The sequence below is a fragment of the Prionailurus viverrinus genome, chromosome A3, assembly GCF_022837055.1.
Source record: "Prionailurus viverrinus isolate Anna chromosome A3, UM_Priviv_1.0, whole genome shotgun sequence".
Taxonomy (NCBI): Eukaryota; Metazoa; Chordata; class Mammalia; order Carnivora; family Felidae; genus Prionailurus; species Prionailurus viverrinus.
Genome location: NC_062563.1, coordinates 22,158,207 through 22,179,174, shown reverse-complemented (window position 1 = coordinate 22,179,174; position 20,968 = coordinate 22,158,207).

The following is a 20,968-nucleotide window of genomic DNA, read 5'->3' as shown; positions in this document are numbered from 1 at the left end:
AATCTCACTCATTCCTGAGGTTCCCATTACCACCTGTCCCTGGGTTGGCCCCTCCAGTTGAATTTCTTCCTGAACCTCAGATTTCGGGATCCAGCTGCCTGATGGGTCCCACCTGTCTGTGCCCCCAGCTGCTCAGCTCTACCTGAGACTGAGCCCATTGTTGTCCCCCTCAAACTGGCTCCCATACCGTGTTCCCCATCCCAAGTACCTCCCTTCCATCCCCACCTAAGACACACAAGACTCACCCTTCCCTTTACCCTTGCTCTCACCCCAAAAACCAACAATCCTCCTGCATTTCTGACTTTATTTTGTAAAGTTTTCTGGGTTCTGTACATCCCATGTCATTGTTCCAGGTCAGGCCTCATCCTGTCTTATCTGGACCATGACCATAGTCTCTTAATTTGTCTCCCTACCTAGAGACTGTCACCTTCCAAATCTAGCCTTCACACTGGCTAATGTAGGATTTTTCCAAATCACAAATCTGAAATGTCACTGGTGTAAAAACATTCAACAGTACCCACTGACTACAGGATGGTGTCCAAACTCCTTGATGTGGGGAGCATCCAAGGCCCTGTAGGGCCTGATCTCTGTCCACTTCCTGTCTCACTCTTCCCATCTCCTCCTTTTGTATTCCAGGAATACCAGATGCCTGTAAGCTCACTCTTGCTACTTTCTCACTTGTGGGGCTTTGCTTATGCTGATTCCTTTGCTTGTAATGTCTTTCCTGTTCCTTCTGTCTTGCTCATTTCTGCTCATCTTTAAGAAGTCAGACCAGTGGTCATCTCCTCTGGAAAGCTCCGTGCATATCTATGTTCCATTACTGCACTTACCATACTGTATTATAATGGTCTGTTAAATGTTGTGTAGTAGAATAATTTTTTGTGTGTTTATTTATTTTTGAGACAGAGACAGAGCATGAGTGGGGGAAGAGCAGAGAGAGAGAGGGAGACAAAAAATAGAAGCAGGTTCCAGGCTCTGGGCTGTCAGCACAGCTCGAACTTGTGAACCGTGAGATCAGGACCTGAGCTGAAGTTGGACACTCAACTGACTGAACCACCCAGGCACCCCTAGATCATATAGAATGATCTTTTATATACTATTCAATGTGCTCCCCTCCCCCTATTTCCTTGCCTGACACTGTTTTGCATAAGAAATGACCCCAACTCTAGTGGCTTAAAAACACAATTTATTATTCCTCATGGTTCTAGGGGTTAACAAGGCTCATCTGGGTGGTTCTTGCTTAAAGTCTCTCTGCGTTGCAGTCAGATGGCAGCCGGACTTGAGTCCTCAAGGCTCAGCTGGGCTTACTGTGCAGGAGGGCTCATTCACATAGCGGGCCACCAGCCGGGAACTCAGTGGAGGCTGTCCACTGGAGTGCCCATATGTGCATTTACCACAAAGGCTGTACTTCTCACAGCATGGCAGTTGGGTTGCAAGAGGAAGTGTCCCAAGACCAAGTATTTCAAGAGTCCTGTGCAGAAGCTACAAAGCTTCTGATGATGTAGTCTTACAAGTCTCAGGATGTCCCTTCTGCTATGTTCTATTGGCCAAGAAAGTCACTAAGGCCAGCCCAGACTCATGGAAAAGTAGACGCCACCTCTTGATGTAAGGAATAGTATGTGTATATAGAGAAGGCAGGAAATTATGGTGGCATTGCCACTCTCTTCTGATTCAGGCAGAGCTTGGGGGAAGATTGGGGTTGTTACAGCATGAATGCAATGAGACGGTCAATGGTTTCAAATAGCCTCTTGAAACCCACAGCAGAGACAGGGCATTTGGTTGTGGCTGCTGCTTTTTGGTAAAGAGAAAAGAAACGGAAGGACTCAGAACTTGAAATTGATGTCATGAACAGTAAAATGGGGAAGAATGCAGAAGCTGTCTTTCTGCCTGAAAGGAAATAAAAGTTGGGCCAGCTAGTGAGGAGGGGAATCATACGGAGACATGACTAATAGGAGATACCAGATCTCCCAAAAGAAGAAGAGTTGAAGGAGCTGTTGCCTGGCCCCTCATGGTGTTGCCCAGAAGACGAAACCCCCCCAACTTGGGCTGGAGAAGTTGAGAGCCCTGATGAGAAGTGTCTGATAGATGGGCCTGGGGGTGTCCCCCAGGCCCCCGTGTGTCCCCATAGCAAGGTGTTGATGGTAAGGGTTTGGGAAGTAGAGGGAGTGTGGCTGGTGGACTTGGACATGCTTTGTGGTCAGGACAAGGACTCAGTGGGGATATCTGGGCTCAGTGGATGGCAGTGGACAGATTCTGGTGATCCACCTTGGTGCCAGGGCAAAATAAGAGATCCCAGAACACAGAACACCCTCAGAGAGAAGGGAAGAAGTGCTGGGAAGCAGAAAAGCTGGAAGTGGACCAAGAATTTGCTCAAGAGAGACTTAGGTAAAGTCCGGAAGTGATTGTGCTTATCTTGAACTAAGATTAAGTTTGTGCAGCTGAGCAGAAAGGGGTGGTGGTAGTAGAGTGAACTTGAGTCCTGGAGAAATAAAGAAGCTAAACTTTGGCCATGCTCTGTTCGTGGCGGTTTCTGGATCAGCAACCTGGGATCACCTTCAACCTCTTGTTCTCTCGTATCTCTCATGCTTGGTTGGCACCAACCTTCCTAGTTCTATCTCCAAAACTTCTCTTGAATCCATCTGCTCTCCATCTGCACTATCCTTTAGTTCAGCCCTGCAACACTTCTCAGGGACAACTGTGGTGACCTCTTACGTATCCTCCCTCCCTCCAGGTTTATGGGGCCCTCTTCAAACTCTTTTCTGCAGACAGCAGAGGGATAACAGGACACATCCACTGCCTTCTTTACCTAGACCAATACCAACTCTACTTGTTAGTCACTCTGCACTCCAACCTGTTTTGAATGGGATTCACCTTATTATACATTATTGGCGATCACTGATTGGCCAGAGCTGATTGAGTACCTGACTTAGGCTGGGCCGATCAGAGTCTGTCCCCAGATTTTTTGACTCGGGAACAGAGACAGCTCATAACATTATAGAGCACTCACTACATGCCAGGTCCCAGCTAAGCATCTCAGAACATCATCTCCTTTGACCCTTGCAACACCCTGGTGTTAATAAGACTGGTGCTGTTATGAAATATGGGTGTCTGCAGACGAGGACATTGAGGACAGAGAAACTAGTAACAAGTGTCACTGACTCATGTGAGGCCTTTTAGCTAAATCCCTGTGCCCCCCCACCCTTGGTCTTTTTTGGTCACAGCCTGAGGGAAGTTGAGACGCACGCATAGCCACGAGTGCCAGTATATGGAAGAAGCAGGCCGGAGAGAGTGAGGCTGACAGGCAATGAGATGGGGAGGCCCGGAGGTGACAGGGAGGGTCCGATGGCCAAGCCCCTGGCTCCAGGGGGCCTGGAGGCCCAGCCTGGTCGATGGTTTGGTTTCGGAAGCCAATTAAGTTCTCCTTTTTCCTGAGTGGATCCGAGCTGAACTTTCTCCTCTGGCACAGAAGAAATGTGACTATGTGAAAATGGGTTCACACCTGTTTCCCTGCATAAACACGTCCCTGGTTCCTCATTACCCTTAAAATAAAAGCTCAAACTCCTTGGTATGATGCACAGGCCGTGTGTATACTGGCTGGCCTGACCTGTCACTGCTCTCCTGCGGTACATGTGCCCTGAGCCCATGGGTGTCCTCACGAGGCCAGGTGAGAGGTCTTCGTCTAGGATTTCATCTCTGAGCCACTTCCTTTCCCTGTCTCAAAATTCACCTCTCTCAGGGCACCTGGGTGGCTCAGTCGGTTAAGCATCCGACTTCAGCTCAGCTCATGATCTCACGGTTCATGAGTTCTAGCCCCGTGTCAGGCTCTGTGCTGATAGATCAGAGCCCGGAGCTTGCTTCAGATCCTGTGTCTCCCTCTCTCTCTGCCCCTCCCCCATTCATGCTCGTTCTCTCTCTTTCTCTCTCAAAAATAAACATTAAAAAAAATTCATGTCTCTCATGTGCCATCCCCTAAGAACCTGGCTCTTGGACTGTTTTTGTAATTACAGAAATAATTTGAGGACATCTTAGAAAATTGCTACATACCCAAGGTAACCAGAGGCAACCACTGGTTACATTTTGACACACTTATCAAAAAAAATAAATTTCTATTTCTTTCCATGTGATACATACACATAGTTTAAAAAAAATCCAAGAGAATAGCAGGGTTTTGATGAAGAGCAGCCTTCTCCACCTCCTCCCCACTCAAACTATCACCCCAGAGTATGTGACCTGCTGTTTGAGGTCACCTCCCCAACTCTAAAAAGCTCTTACATCTCTTGTATTAGGAAGAACACTTTCACCAGAATCTAACAGAACACCTAAGATTTGGCTTAAAGAGTAAGAACATTTATTGGTTTCACAGAATGAAAAGCCCAGGAGTCAGAGGTTCCAGGTGACCAGGCTCTGGGCTAGAGAGTTGCATCACTTGGCCCTCCCCTTCTGGTCACAAGATGGCTGTCAGAGCTCCGTGCATCACATTTTCACTCAACAGCACCTAGGCAGAAAAGAAAGGGGGGCGGGCAAGAAAGCTCCCCAGGTGCATTGCCTTAATCAAAGAAAGAGCTTCCTTGAAGCTGCCTGAAGATGTTTCCTTATTAGATCCTGGTCAAAACTGGATCATCAGAGTTCTCTGAACAGCACCTGCTCCATCCTATTTCTAGTTCATGAGATCCACGGATGTTCTACGTTAGGGATTAGGCTTTAGGACCCTTGGAAAGTACTCCCTTCCATCCCTGCTTTCCCTAACACAGTTTTTAAGTACCTCTGCTGGTTATCTTCTCAATTTGAAGAAATCCACTTGCCCCTTCATGCCTTGTTCCACTGCACACCCACAGAAGCTCTTACTGCCCCCTATCACTCCCCTCAGCACCCCTCTTCCCCCACTGCTGCCTCCAGACTTCTACATCTTTCCTTTCACATTGTGACGGGTGATAATACTGACATTCTATTCTACAACCATAATAAAATTCAGGTCAATATCAATGAAAATTGGAAAGCAAAAGACAAAAGTCTCATTATGTGAGACAACTATTACATATATTTCCTGTGGGTACCTATCTGTGAATTTATAAGTTTTTGGAAAGTCTAGAAAAGTGCACATTGAGCCTATTACAGTGGTTACCTCTGGAGAAGAGGAAGGAAATGGGATGGCAGTGGGTGGCCAAAAGGGACGTTAGCATCATCTGCAGTGTTCTATTTTTTAAAAAGGAGAATGTATTCATGTTTCGCTTGTGTCATTAAACTTTAATTTGAAAAAATTCCCATTCATTTTCAGCCAATTATGTCTGCTCTGTGTGTTTGGCAGTGCTCGCATGTTTGTGTCCAGGGAGGAAGAACGATTACTTTGTGTGTGTCTGTGAATGAAGTACAGTGATTAGTAAGTAGATTTTTAAAAAATGTAGCAAGCAAAAGCAAAACAAAAAAGGGAGTGTGGAGAGAACTTGTTCACAACAATAAAAACACAGGGATAAATTCATTAGAGAAGGGTTTTTTTTTAAATGTTTATTTATTTTGAGGGAAGGGGGGAGAGAGAGAGAGAGAGAGAGAACAAGTGGGGGAGGGGCAGAGGGAGAGGGGGAAAGAGAATCCCAAGCAGGCTCCAATGCTCAGTGTGGAGCCTGATGTGGGACTTGATCCTACCACATGTGCAAGGCTGTTTTCTGCAGCGCTGCTTACAATGGAGGAAAGAAAGCAACTGAATGTCCATGGACCTCAGAGATCATGATCTCAGCCGAAATCAAGAGTTGGATGCTTAACCAACTGAGCCATCCCAAAATGGGTAGGTTCTTTATGGAGAAAACCATGTAACTGAAGAGATGCAAGATGATCAGAATAAATGTAGGGTTCTACTGTACTCACAGATCAAAAGGCTCAGTATTGTATTGATGTCAATTTCCCCCAAATTAATCTTGAAAATCACAGAACTTGACAAGAAGGTTTAAAATTCATGCAGAGGAGTTAATGTGCAGTGATAGTTAGCTTAGATCATTGAAAAGGAAGCACAATGAAATGGGGCACTTTACTTAAGAGATATCAAAAGGTGGCATAAAGCTATAGAAGACAAAATAGTGTGGTACAGACAGGAATATATAGACCAGTGAAACAGAACAGGGGTCTCACACCAACCTAGACACCATGATTCAGTGTGTGAGGGAGCTTCACTTCAGATCAGTGGAGAAAGGATGAACTGGTCACTCTACCGTGTTGCAATAACCAGTTGTGTGTTTGGGGAGAGGTTAGGTCATACCTCATCCAACCACAAAAATGTATTCCAGATGCACTAAAGACCTCAATAAAGGTAAATTTATTAGAAAAGAACACAGAACACGTTTAAACCTTAGGACTAAGAAAGGTATAAAGGTGATATATAAATAAAAGGAATAAAGGAAAAGAGTGATAAATTTAATTAGGTCAAAATTGATAACTTCTGTCTAAAAGAGCTTCCAAAGAGTTAAAGGCAACAGACAGGCTGGAAGAAAATATTTGCCATGTATATACAAGAGATTAATGTCCAGATTATATTAGGAAATTCCACAAATCAATAAGATAAAGACAATCTAATTTTTTTAATGAGCAAAAATAAACAGATGAATCAGAAAAGGGAAAATACAAATGGCAATGCACATGAAAATCTCACTAGCAAACAAGTGTATATAAATTTAAAAAGTGATTCAATTTTTCATCTCTCAGATTGGCAAATATTTACAACAGCCGCGTATGACATGGGGCTTTGAGCCCTCTTGTATCCTCTTGCTGCAAGTGTAAATGGTACAGAACTTATGGAGGACACTTGGGTGGTATCTGCTAAAACTAAAAATGTGGTAACCTTGAGATCCAAAATTCCATTCTCAATCCTAGAGAAAAATTACAGAGGAGGCATGTGCAAGGCTGTTTTCTGCAGCGCTGTTTACAATGGAGGAAAGAAAGCAACCGAATGTCCATGGACCTCAGAGAAGAGAAAAATGTGGCATGGACGAATACAATACAGCTATTAAAAGGAACAGGAAAGAGCCATTTGCTTCAATAGGAGTATACCCTAAAAATATGTGATTGAGTGAAAAAACGCAACTTACAGTAAAATCCTTATAAAGTGGGATGATTCATTCAAAATCTCCACATCGATGCTATACATTTCTATGAAAGCAGACACATAAAGTTGTGGAAAGGGTATGAAACTGGGATTTCAGGGGGTGGCCAAAGGAAACTTGAGCTATATTCATATTGTTCTACTTTGAAAAAGGAGAATATATTCATGCCTTACATGTTTAATTAAAGTATAATTTGAAAAGATTCTAATTTTTTTTCAGCCAATGATGCCGGCTCTGCGTGTTTGGCTATGCTCATATATTTGTGCCCAGCGAGGAAGAACGTTTACTTTGCGTGTGTGTCTGCAAACCAAGCACAGTGATTAGTCAATAGGCTGAAATGAAATAAGGAAAAACAGGGGCCAAACAAACCCAGGAATAAATTTACCAAGAAATATGCAAGACTATGGCCAGAGGAAAATGTGAAACTTCCCAGAAAGACGTGGAAGCTGACCAGACCTGAGAGAAGTACATATAGCACTGAGCACTGGTAGGAAGAGTCTGTATGACAGAGATGCCAATTTTCTTCACATTTATCCATAAACTCAATGTAATCTCAATTAAATTTTTCCTGACCCTTGGCTGGCTGATTTCAAAATCCATGTGGTGGGACAAATATGCAAGGATGACCAAGGCAATTTTGCAAAAACAACAAAAAGGGTGGGATTTGTCCCGCCAGTTAGCAAAGCATATTATCAAGCTCGGGAGTAGACAAATAGATCAATGGACCAGAAAGAGCTCTGCAACAGACCTGCATTGCAATTTAGTGCAGCTGAAAGTAGCAATTTTAAATCAGTGGAGAAATGACATATTATTACATAATGGTGTTGGGACAATTACCTATCTATTTGGGGATGGGGAGTTTAAAGTCAGATCCTAAGATTCATGCATATGGAATTTATTTCTTGTATATAATTTAAAGGCATATATATGTACACACACACACACACACACACACGCACACACACACTACAAATTTTAGAGAAGAAAATACAGGAAATGCTTATGACCTTGATATAGCAAAGGTGTTCTTAAATAAGACTGTAAAAAGGCATAAAAGTAAGGTTGATAAGTTTGCATCAAATTTAAACTTTCTCTAAGACAAAAGGTACCATATAATTAAATGACAAGAATCACAATGTAGAAAACATTTGCAATATACATAACAAAGTATTAGTATTCAAAATACATAAAGAACTCATAAAAATCAATAGCAAAAAGACAAAAATAACTTAAAAAAATAGGCAAAGGATACAGACAAGCAATCCAGAGGAGGAAATATAAATGGGCAGTAAACACATGAAGCCTGCAGTCTTGCAGTAGTTCAGAAAAATTCAAACTAAAACGAGATACTATTTTGCACTCATCAGACTGCTTAAAAATGCAAAACTTGGAAATGGTCTGGGGAAATAGATGTTCATACACTGCTCGCAGGAGATTACATTAATAAGGCACTTTGGAGAACATTTCAGCAGTTTCTGTTAGAATTTAAGATGTATATATCCTATCACCCATCAATTCCATTTCTAAGTGTCTGTCCCAGAGAAACACTCGTACATATGTAAAACGGGCAATGTACAAGGATGCTCTTACAGGTTTGTCTTAATGGAATGGCAATGGGAACATTTTGACAGTCAATCAATAGTAAACAAGGAAATCAAGGTGGTATATAATCAGTTCTGGCCACCAGTTGCCAGCTGCACAGAGTGACCCCAAGAGTCCTGTAGGGTGCACTAAGCTGAGAGCAACACCTCCAGAGTGTACACACCATGTCTATGCAAACAAACACCCACAGAAAGAGAAGGTGTGTTTCAATAGGCATAAGAAAACATTTAAATAAATAGCAAAAAGCGTAAGAGCCCCTACCTCTAAAGGAGGGGGAGGGGCCAGAGGCAGAGATGCGGGTGGGGCGGGGAGGGTGCCAGCAGAGACTTTAGCTGTAACGCTCTAATTTTATTTAAGGGAAAATGTATTCATGTATTACTTGTATAATTAAAATTTAATCCAAAAATTCTAATTTGTTTCTAGCCAATTAGCTCTGCTTTACATGTGTGCTGTGTTCTCATTTATGTGCCCAGGGACAAAGCACGTTTACTCTGTGTCTGTGAATGGAGCATAGTGATTAGCAATTGACTAAAATTTGGAAAGCAAAAAGAAAAAAAAGGAAAACTTTTTTCTTTTCCTGATAAGGTACTCAGGAATAAACCTATGAAGAAATGTAAAAAACCTTTATGACAAAAGTGACCAACCTTTATTAAAAGGCATCAAAAACCAAACCAAAGAGATAAGACTCTGATTAAATGGAGACAGATACCACGTTCACGGATGAGAAGACCTGGCATCCTGGAGATGTGTAATCCTGCTCGAAATTCCAACAAGATTTTTTCCATGGAACTTTGATAAGCTTATTCTAAACTGTGTATGAAAATGTGCAGTATGACCAAGGTAATTTTGAAAACAAAAACAAAAACAAAAAAAACAAAGGGCCAGGGAGGGAGGGCTCCTTACCTTATCAGCCACCTAAGATAAAGCCGTGCTCATTAAAATTTGGTATTGGCCCAGAAGTAGACAAATAGATCAACAGATCTGAATGGAGTCTAGACATAGGGAACTGGGAGAAAAGATGGTGTTGGGACAACACCAAGCTGGTTATCCATCTGGGAAAAGATCAGATTAGATCTCCGTGTCATACCACAGGTGAAAATCCATTTCAGACGGGTTAAAGACTTAAAAATATAGAAGTTTTAGATGCAAACATAGAATGCACATATCAATAATGTGGTGGGGAGGCTTCCTTTTTTTTTTTTTAAGTTTGTTTATTTTGAGAGAGAGAACTCGTGGAGAAGGGGCAGAGAAAGAGAGGGAAAGCTAGTGCTGCAAACTCCATCACTGCAGTTTGATGTGATGCTTTAACGTCTGGTAGGTCTCCAATTGGACGGTACCTGCAACCTTCTGCAAGTGCCTGGAACATCTCCACCCGCGCCCCCTGGACCCCCTCTCTTCCTCTTTCTCTCCAGGTCAGCCCGGTCACAAGAAGGCCTATTATACTAGATGCACTGGGACCTGAACCTAGCTCCCACCACTTGTGCTGTGTCGGTAAGACTTCCTCCTCTGACTTCTTTGTCCTCCTATATGAAATTGGGTATTGCTTTGTCTCTTTGCGGGGGGGGGGGGGGGGGTGGGAAGGTTCACTTGGGATGATGAATGTGAACATGTATAAATGGCACAGAGCTTACCAGGATGAGGGGAGCCGACTCCTCTACTTTTTCTCCACCCACCCATACCCCTGCCACTCATGACTTAATGCCCCTATTTTCTCCTGCATTGTAACTTCTAGAAAATTGTCATAGATTCTTTTTGGTCAAAAAATGTGAGTGTTGACTTCAGATATTTGATTCCAAGGCAGAGAATACTGACTCGGCACCCAAAGAGCTTTACTGCCTGTCGCTAGGTGCTGAGAAACACAAAAAATAAGACACGATCCCAGCCACGAGACAGGATAAAACTGGTCTAATTAGCACTGTAGTCAGTACCCAGGTCAGATCAAAGCTCCCCAAAGAACATGGGGATCAAGTTACTCTCTAAAAGGTAAATAATTTCATTTTGCCCCATTCAGTCAAATATACATTATTGCCCCAAACTAATTTATCCACCTCTACACTTGATCCCAGCCCCTTTGGGAGCTCATTTCACACTAATTGTCTCCATCCTTAATCGCTTCATCACTCAGGCTTGCTTCCCAGTATCATTGGGAAGCAATGATGATGCTTGTCAGTATCATTCTTTCCTTTAAGACAAAAATCAAAAAGCCCTTTCCTTTAAGACAAACATTAAAAGCAAAGAGGACTTCGCTTCCTCTTCCTTTCTCTCCTTAATCAACCTCCACTCAACCTCCACTCCATCGGCCAAGGTCCCCAGGTGATCTCCCATGGGCCCTGGTGGGTGCCCATCAGCCAGGGCCACCATGGTGATTGTGCAGTTGCACATGGGAGGGGCTTGTGGATCACCCCTGTCCTCCTGACCTCTCTGCACATACTCACTGATGACCACTTCATCCTGCTGAAAGACCTCTCTGGTCCTTCTTTTCCAGTGCCCTCGGAAGAGTCTTCTTTCCTTTTCTAGTTTCCAAGTGTTGGTGCCTCTTGGACTCCCGTTTCTGGCCTCTTCTTCCTCAGCCGCTCTTTATAGCCTCAGACTGTTCCAGAAATCTGACACCACTTTAACTCACATTTCTACTGAGGATCCTTCAGGAGCTCTGAGCCCATCTCAGTAATCTCTCACTCTGTGCTCCAGATGTATGTTCAGCTACTTCCTCCCCACCTCCATTTGGATGTCTCAGCTGTGTACCACGAGACTTGGGGTCTGCCTCACGGACCCAGTCCCTTTCTAGGGCTTCCCAGTTCTGAGAACAGCACTGCTACCTCACCAGTAAGGCAAGTTAGAAACACAGGGGTCATTCTGAATACCTCTGCCTCTCCCTGTGTCCCATTTCATTCCATCAGCAGTAAGACTAACTAGAATATGTTGATTATGTCCAAATCCTGTCTACCATGACAACAAAAACTTCTTAACTGGTCTCCCTAAGTCTACCTATGCTTCTTCTAACAATTTATCCATAGCACAGCCAGTCTCAGATTATAGGGATATACCAGAGCAGGTCTTAGCCCTGTTCCCCTTGCTCCGGGACACATGCAGGAGCTCAGCCCTGGCCTCCAAGGCTCTGTTCAGTCAGCACTTCCTGCCTTTCTAGTCTCATCTCATCTCTTTTTGCACAGACCGTTCCCTCTGCCCAGAAGGCCTTTCCCCAATTTTCTCTGTCCAATTAACTCCTTCTCCTTCTTTAACAACTTGGTTCAAGTGTCCCCTTCTCAGGCAAGCTTCCTGGAGTCGGCCTAGGGCAGGTCCCCTTGGTGTACACGCCCCAGCACTTAGTACCTTTCCTTCCGACTGCTTATCGGTGTTGTATATTTATGTGAGCCACTATTTGATTCATGTCTTTATCCTCTACTACCATACAATCTCCATGGGAACAGGGATTCTGCCTATTTCACTTCATTCACCCAAGTATCCACAGTACTAGGCACACTGCCAGGCACATAATAGGTACTAAATCAGAACACGTGGAATGAATAAATTTTTGTCACTAAAAAATGCTTACCGCATTTGGGAGCTGATGTCTATAAACTTGCTCATATCTTTCCTACGCTCAAACTCCCCACCCCTAATCCTTCACATCTCCAAGTCTTCCAGACTTCTCAAAGGACTCTTAGTGACAGATTCACCTCCCCCTCACATCTGAACATTAGTTCAGTTTATGTCCCGTTACTCCCCCAAAATGCTCTTATTAAGGTCACCGAAAGCTTACTAACCATCAAATCCAAAGAAAAAATTCTGTCTTTATCTTATTGGAATTCTCTGCTGCATTTGACAATGTTGATTACTTTCTGCTTGGAACGCTTCACTACCATGGTTGCCCTGGCAACCCTTCTCCTAGTTGTTTGTCGCATCTCTGAGGTCCTTTGTCACCTGCTTACACCTTGATTGGTTTCTCACATGTCACTGTAACTCAGGATTCTGCCCTGGGCCCTGTCCCATTCTCTCTCTGGTGGCCTCACTCATTCTTGGGGTTCCCATTACTCTCCGAATGGCCATGGCCCTGGGCCAGTGCTTCCGGTCAAATCTCTTCCTGAGTCCTAGACCCTGGATACAAGTGCCTGCTGGACTCCAGCTGGCTGTGACACTGACCCTTGGCTGTATCTGAGTCCACTGTCCTGCTCCTCACGCTGGCTCCCCATGCTGTGTTCCTCATCTCAGGGGCGCCCCCACCACCTGCCCAGGGCCCAACTCAGACACATGGGAGTCACTTTCATACCCTCTCTCTCACCTGATAGTGAATCATACACCAGTCATTTCTGGTTTTTATCTACTACAAGTTTCTGATCTATTTCTCATCATCTCCACTGGTCTAGTTCCGGTATCTCCCTCTCTTATCTGGACAATGGCTTCCTATCAGATCTCCCTGCCTCTGGGCTGGTTACTTCTTATAATGGATGTCTGGGGATTTGGGCTTTCTAGCATCCCTCATTCCTCCTCATGCCCCTTGTTACAGTTAGGGAAATTTCCTATTCTTTATTTTAGGTGGCTGTAGTGGGACCTGGGCTGCTCTTGCACACAGAGGCCACAGAGGCCCCTCCTCCAGGTCCTACTTCTCACCACCCGGGTCCTGTCAGGGGTGGTACCAGTCCTGAGCTCAGCCAGTTAGACCAAGGCTCTCTCTTGACTTTGACTTCTGTTCAAATACGGAAGAAATAGAATTATGCGATGTTCAGGAGATACCACCATGTAGTTCACATAGACCCTGAATGCAGCATTTAAGATTGTGCCCAGTCTCCATCCACTTCACTGCCCATCACTCTCTCCTTCCCTCTCTCAGCCTGTTTCCTAACCTGTGAAATGGGGCTAATGGTAGCTGTATGACTCAGTAGGGGTGGGAGGATGGAGTTGCTATGACCAGATGGGACAACGGTCACGATCCACCGTGTGCACTATAGAGACCTGTGCCCACCCCCTGGAGTACAGCTTGCATTTCCTGAGACGCAGACAGCCTCACATCCAAGACAGCCTCAACCTTGAATTTTATTTCCTTGTTCACTGATTCCCTGGGAATTATCACAAAATCTTTGTGATGAAACTGAATTCTGAACCTTCATTTCAAGCATTTGATTTCAAGCAGAAAATAATTATTCTGCCTTTACCTAGCTTGCTGCCTGTTGCTAGGTGCCGAAAGGCACAAAAAATGAGGAGGACGTGGCCCCAGACATGAGGCAGAATGAAACCACTGCTAATTAAAGCTGTAGTCGGTACCCAGAGGGCAGAGAAAAAGCCTCCAGAAGAACATGGAGATCAGGCTACCTGGTAAAATGTACATGATTTAATTTTGCCCCTTTCCACCAACACGGCTAATCTCTTCACCTCTACACTTAATCCCACCGCTCTATGGCCCCTTTCACGATCTGTCCCTGCTCTTCAAACGTGGCTCCCAAGCCCTCCTCCCTCCTATTGTCAGCAGGCAAGAAGCAGCACCTTTCTGGGCCCTGCTGTTCCCCTCCCCCCAGCTTCCCTTTTCCCTCCTGCTTTCTCAGCCAGACTCTGGATCATCCCCCACCCAGGTGGGCTTCTGTCCCCTCCCCCAAAGCTGCTATAGCAAAGGTCACCAAAGACCAGGTCCAGGGGATGCCCTTGTCTCCCCTGACCTCTGTGCATCCAGTCCACCAGTGGCCACCCTGACTTCTGGAAGGTTTCACCTCCCTGAGCTTCTAGGACCCCTGCTTTTCTGGTCTTCTCCTCCAGCCCCTCCCCGTTCAGTCTCTTCCTGTCTGCATTCCTAAAATGTCAGTCACGGCTCAATGTCTGGCCCTGCTCTGTGAACTCTGCACCTTCTCCTTCAAGCTCATCCTTAGTTCTCCATCTGTTCCCCTCGAGAGATGCCCACACTTCCTCTGTGGACTCCCAACTGGCATATATACTTTCCTACTTGATAGCAGCTCTAGGCAAGGTCACCAATGGACGTTCTTCTTCCCTACCAACCTTGTCCTTTGATCTTACCTCTGATTTATACAGACAGGAGAACATCAGGTGACAGCCCTTTCAACCTCTCTTCTGCCATCCCTGTCCTTATCTCTTCTCAGCCCATCTCAGAAATTCTCCTTGACCCAAATCATAACTCCAGCACTTCTCCTCGGTATCCCAGACTCCTCAGGACAGGTGGCCATGCTACCGGCTTTTCCTTCCCCTTTCATTTTACTCTGCTCAGCTTGGGGGGGCTTCTGCCCCGTTTCTCACAGGACAGTGCTCGTGTAGGGATCTAGGGTCCCCAATCGCTCCCTGCAGTGGGTTCTCAGTCCTTATCCAACTGGCTTCTGTCTTCTGTCTGCCGAGTGTGCCCTCCTAGAAACCCTCCAGGCCAACGCAGGCTCCAGGGGCCTTTGCCATCTTGTTCTGACTTGTTGCCTTTGTGCCCTCTTCTTTCTCTCTGCTCACCCCTTATATGGGGGACAGATTCTCTGTCTGGACCCTTTCTTCTTCTTAGCCATTTCTCCTAGGGCCAGCTCACCAAAGCCCATGGCTACAACAGTCATCAGTTACAAACCAAATTTTTTGTTCAAATCTCCTGCTGGATCCAAACCCTCTGCCTAGCTCTTTGCAGGCCACCTCCACCTGGATGCCTATCTTTTACTCAAACTGTCTGAAATTGAGCTCAACTATCCTCCTCCAGCCCCTAAGCCTGCTTTTTTGCTTGGGTATTCTCCCATCCACCCAGTCACCCAAGACAGAAACAAGGAAGCCATCCATGACTCTTCCTTTAACCCCAGCCATTAGTCAGTGAGCAGGTATTTCTAATTTTACCTTTTCTCCATCCTCTTGGCCCCTGCCCTAATTCAGGCCTTGCCCTCTCTACCTGGACTGAGGCAACGATTTCCTCCTTAGCCTTCGTACCTCCAAATGTCTCTAAGCAACCAGGGTAATCACCCTAAAACAGAAATCTTACCATGGCACCCACCTGCTCAAAATGCTTCAGTGGCTCCCTCTTGTCAAGAGGGACCAAAGTCTTCAATCAGACAGACGTGACACTGTGTGATCTGATCCCACCTTCTCCATTTCCAGATTCTTACTTTCTGCTGCTCTGGCAATCCTGAACTGTCTGTGAACTCGTCCATGATGCTTACTTACTTCGGGCTCTGCCTCCTGCGTGAACAACTCCTGCTCATCTGGGCATCTCTTCTAGGAATCACCCCCGATATTCCCATAAAGCCTCACACTTGCACAACCCAGCCCAGCTGCTCCAGGCTTTGTCCATGTCCCAGGCATCTCTCTGGCCTTCTTCTTACTATACATCATTTTAGTATCTGTGTATCTTACCTCTTTGACTATATGCCTAAGAGCAGACACAGTATCTTATTTATATCTTCATATTTCATACCCAGCATCATGCCTAACACAAATTAGGCAATAAAATGTTGTATAAATAATAGGCCATTTGCCCTTTCTTGAAAGTTTCATGTCTCTCCTTGTCTTTGACTATCATATTACTTTTCAAAAAGTTTACACCAATTCACATTCCCCTTAGCCCCGCACAAGAGTGCCTGGCCCACTGTATCCTCATCAGCATTAGGTATTCTTAAACTTTAGCCCCCTAATTTGTTGGTGAGAACTTGTATTTCCTAATTGGTTTTTATTGTTGATCTTTAGGTATTAGCGGATTGAATATTTTTTCAAAAACAAATTTTTAGTCCATTCTATTTCCTCTTCTGTAAACTCGGTTTAGGTGAGTTATGCACTTCTCTGTTGCATTTTTACCGTTAAGGTTTTGCTTGTGTTCTTTTACACATTATGGATCTACAAATAGTATGCCCACTGCTTTTTTATTCTGTTTGTGATACTGTTTGACTTTGGAAACATTTAGTTTTGATGTAGTCAAATTGGTTGGTCTTTGCCTTCTTGATGTCATTTTGTTGCTTTTCACTTTAGTGGGGCTCCCCCATTCAGACACTTGTTAATTATCCAATTCCTTTCTTCCCTGTTTTTGTTTGTTTGTTTGTTTGTTTGTTTGTTTGTTTGTTTTCAACGGGCCTGCATCTCCTTTCTGACCTTTTAAAATAGTTTTTGAACTTGGGTGTGTGCTCTGAGGTGACATTGTAAATGGATGAATATTTTTCTTTCAACAGAGCCCCAGTTTTGGACAAGTCTTCCTCTCACAGCTCTGACTCTGAGCTAAGCCATTCCTGGCTGGTTATGGCATCAGGGTCACAGTCTTCTCACAGAACATGCCACCTGGATGGGGAACTGGCTATGGGAAAGCATGATTCCAGGCATAGACAGTGAAATAAAGAGAGGAATTCAAGGAGCGGGAGCAGAAAACCTTATGGAAGCCCTGCCAGGCAGTGTGAAAAGATGGTTCACCCACTTTGCCAATATGAATGGCAGAATCTGGTTGGCACCCACCAGTGCTGGAGGCTTCTGATTCTGCAAAGAACCATTACTCAGGGACCACCAGAGAAGGGAGAGCCCAACCCCACCCCTCACCTGCATCAACCTACCTGCATAGACTCTGCCAGGACATTTCACCAGCAGCAGAAAAATCTCCCAGCCAGTTCTGCCAAGTTCATCTTCTAGGGGGGGCCGTAGCCATCACTGTGATTCCTCTGTGCTCCAATATGTGGACTTGACCCAGATCCTGGAGTTACCATGCTTCCTGTCCAATGACTGCCCTAGGCACTAGGGCATCTGAGGGTGATGCTAGAGCTGGAAAGGAACTCGAGATTATCTAGTCTAACTGCCTCATTTTACAAATGGGAAACTGAGGCCCAGTGAAGGAAGAGGACTCACAGCCACCTGTTGCCAGAGGTAGGAGCCTTTTGCAAGGTTCTTCTCATGTGTCTGAGAAATAGTGGTCTCCGTAATATCTGTGTGTGAAATATTAGTCTGGAGTGTGAAAAATATTGTCACTTCAGAGTTGCTGAGAAGAGGCTGGGAGGCAAACTGAATTCTCTTACACGTAGGAAGGACTGGGCCACCTGAGTCCTTAGAAGGCTAGAAATTGATTAGAGCCATCCCTCCATCCATCCCCCCTGCCAGCCAATCAGCAGATTCTCGGCCAGGCCTGGTCAGGCCTGTGCCTGGTCAAGGGACAAAGACCAAGCCCCCGCCCTCAAGGGTTGTACATGGCTCTGATGGCCAAGCTAAGGAGCTGGAAGCAAAGGCAACAGGGAGCCACTGATGGGTTTTGTCTGTCTTCCTCCCTCAGAGACCTTCCCAAGTGTGCCTTGACTCCAAAATTCCACACCCAAAAGATTTGAACTTTATTCTTTAGTGCAAGAAATCCTTTCATTACACACTTGCTTGTTGTAACACACTTTCTTTTACCCAGTATCTCTAAGAAGCAACAAGGGTACTGAAATAACAAGGGTAAAGTTCACCGATGTTTCACAGAAGATGGCTCTGGAAATGTTAAAGGCTTCCGGTATGGCCCCTTCCTTGGCATACACATGGGGAAACAGAGGTCTGGAGAAGAGCGAGCATTGGAGAGCAAAGTCACATGGGAAATGGAGGTAGGCGGGGACCAGGCCCCCTTAGAGGGCTGCAATCATCGGGTCAGGGAATTGGCTGAGGGTTTCGCTTTGAAAGAAGCAGTGAGCCAGCCAAGTGTAGACTCTCCACAAGCTGCCCAGGAAAAGAGGGGAGAGGCCAGATATGGCACTGCAATCATCTGCCTATCTGACTGCCTTGGTGCCTCCCTCCTGCTGAGCTGAGCTCTTCAAGGATGGCACAGACTTGTTCTGCATCAGCGTCTCAGAGCTTGGCACAGGGCCTGGCAAATGCTCCCCACATGAACGAATGAGTAGGAGAGCTGGATGATCAGATCGCTTTCCTAAGAGGCTTCAGCCCAGTAAGAGCTGGTGGTGGAGGGCCACAGAAGAGAGGAAATAGGTGTGAAGATGATGTCTTGAGCCAGGCTATGGTAGATGTTACGACCTCCATTTTACAGGTGAGGAAACTGAGGCTCAGGAAGGTGTGGTCACAAAGGCAGGGGCATAGGGCCTGGGGCTCCCTGAAGCCTCGCCTCTCAAGGTTTGCTCCAAGCCTACTCCCACCCACTGTTTGAATCTCAACACCCCAAAGAGGGACCAAGTGCTTCTGCATGAAGCCTCCAGCTATTGTTTGGCCAGGTTCCTCCCTTCCCAAGTAAGCCCACTCTATAATCAGTTTTTCTCAAGATACTGACTTCTCTCTCTCTGAAGCCTGCCAGACCAGTTGCCCCTCTTCTGTCTTTTGAGAAGACACCAGGGAGGAAGGGTGCTGGGCTGGGGCTAGACAAGCCCCTCTGAGTCCTGACCATCTTCCACCACTTGCTGAGTAGAGCACTCCTTAGTTCTTCCCTCTTTTCAGAATGGTGACCCTTTCACCCATTATGGGGCGGGCGGGGTGTGAGCAGGTGAGCTTTGTGCTGGATGCTGGGAGACTGGACACCGGTGACAACTATTCTCTGTAGCTTTCCTTCCATCACCAGTCTCTGTCCCCCTCCCTTCCCAGCTTCCTCCTGCCTTCACCTCCCCACCCACCATCACTCCTTAGATCCTCTTCTCCCTGGTCCCAACCAGCTGGACAGAGCAATGGCCTTCTCAACAGCCCCGCAGCTTTCACTGCTCCAGTGCTGTCCTGGTCCTGGCTGAAAGAATCCCCACTTTAAAAATGCTGTTCTGATTGCGTTACCCCCTATTCCTGTCAGATCCCTGTTTGTGATGGGTCTAGTCAGCTGAAGACTGAAGAGTTCTCGGGACTGAGTTTTGGGACCTGTCACCAGCATGTCAGCCTTAGACCCCTGAGGACCTCCCAGTACAGCCCTCGAAGCTTTGAACAGCCTGACCTCTCTACCCAAAAGCCTTCCAGGGCTGATTCTAGGGCAACCAGATATTGGTGACCCTTCATTTTACTTTCAGCCCATTTCTTTATCTGCAGAAACAGAGATGCTTGATGAAATGCTGAGAAATAACATCTCATTTAGTATTCCACTGCTCATTTATATTTGTCCTCAGGTCCCAGCCTGACCATCAATCCTCCCCGGCCTGCATCAGATCCTGTTTGTCTCCTGTTATAGCATCTGCCACAACTCATAGTTTTATACATCTTGGTGGGATGATCTGCCCAATGTCCTGCCCTTTCCCATTCGCCTGGATGACTCCCAGATGGCAGGGACTTTCCACCTTGTCCATTGTGTGGCCCCCAGGCCTAGTCCTACAAGGATTCTGAAAGTACCCACTGACTGAATAACAATGCAGGCCCCCTTGAGGGATGGGAGGAACCCGGTGACAGCTAGGAGGAAGTCTGGTGAGCAGGAGTACCAGCACTAGTGCTAACACTCAACAGAGGGCTGAGTAAAGTGCTCTAGGCAAGTGATCTCCAGGCAGAGGGAAGAAGTCCAGGAAGGCTTCCGAACAGAGGCTTCCTGGGCTCATTTGGTACACTGACTACAGCATAAAGCATATGCAGCCTGTCCTGCAAGGACACTGCCACCTTCTCAGAGCTCAGTCACCTTCCTCAAGTGCATTCAGGAAGACTCTAAGATCCTAGGGAAAAGGATCCCCAGTATTTAGGGCCAGGTTGCAGTTTGCTCCAAAGACTACGTTTGATCTATAAGGAAACTGATATCCAGAGCAGGGTGCAGACCAGTTCTGAAAGAAGCCCAGACCAATGCCTCGTGGGGTCTTGTGGTTACCAGGTACGTGAGGAACCATTTCACGCTAGAAGCCACAGCAACGGAGGGATTGCAGAGTGGGATTTTCTAAGGCTTGGTGCCCCTGCTCTTTTCCGGAAGAGGCATCTACTTTTCATGTTCCTGAAAGGTGTTTCAGGAACAGGAGGCAGAGTGCTGCCCGTGCTGCCTTGCCAAGGTGGAAAGCAGCACTGTTGGGCAGACAGAATGCTGATTTGGCAGTCACCTTGGGGGGTAGTGGGCTGCAGGCTCCCTGCTGGAAAGGGCCACAAATCTTTCAGAGGGAGGCCTGTTTGTAACTCTTAGGCAGGCTTGACCTACAACAGAAAGCTGTTTTCTGAGGGAGAGCAAAATAAACAATAATCTTGGCTTCATTTATCATCCAGGTGTCTCCACAGGAGAGTGGGGCCACAAAAGCCTTTTTTGTTTTGCTTGTTTTGTTTTTGGAATTTGCAATTGTCTATTTTCTTAAGTCTTCCCCACTAGGTTAGAATCATGTGCTCCTGGAGTGTCAGGTCTGGGTCTTGCCCCTGAAATCCCCAGCAAGCCTAGTACAGGGGGTCAATGTTTGCTGAACAAACCATCCTTTCCACGTGTAGGACTCTTCACCTTG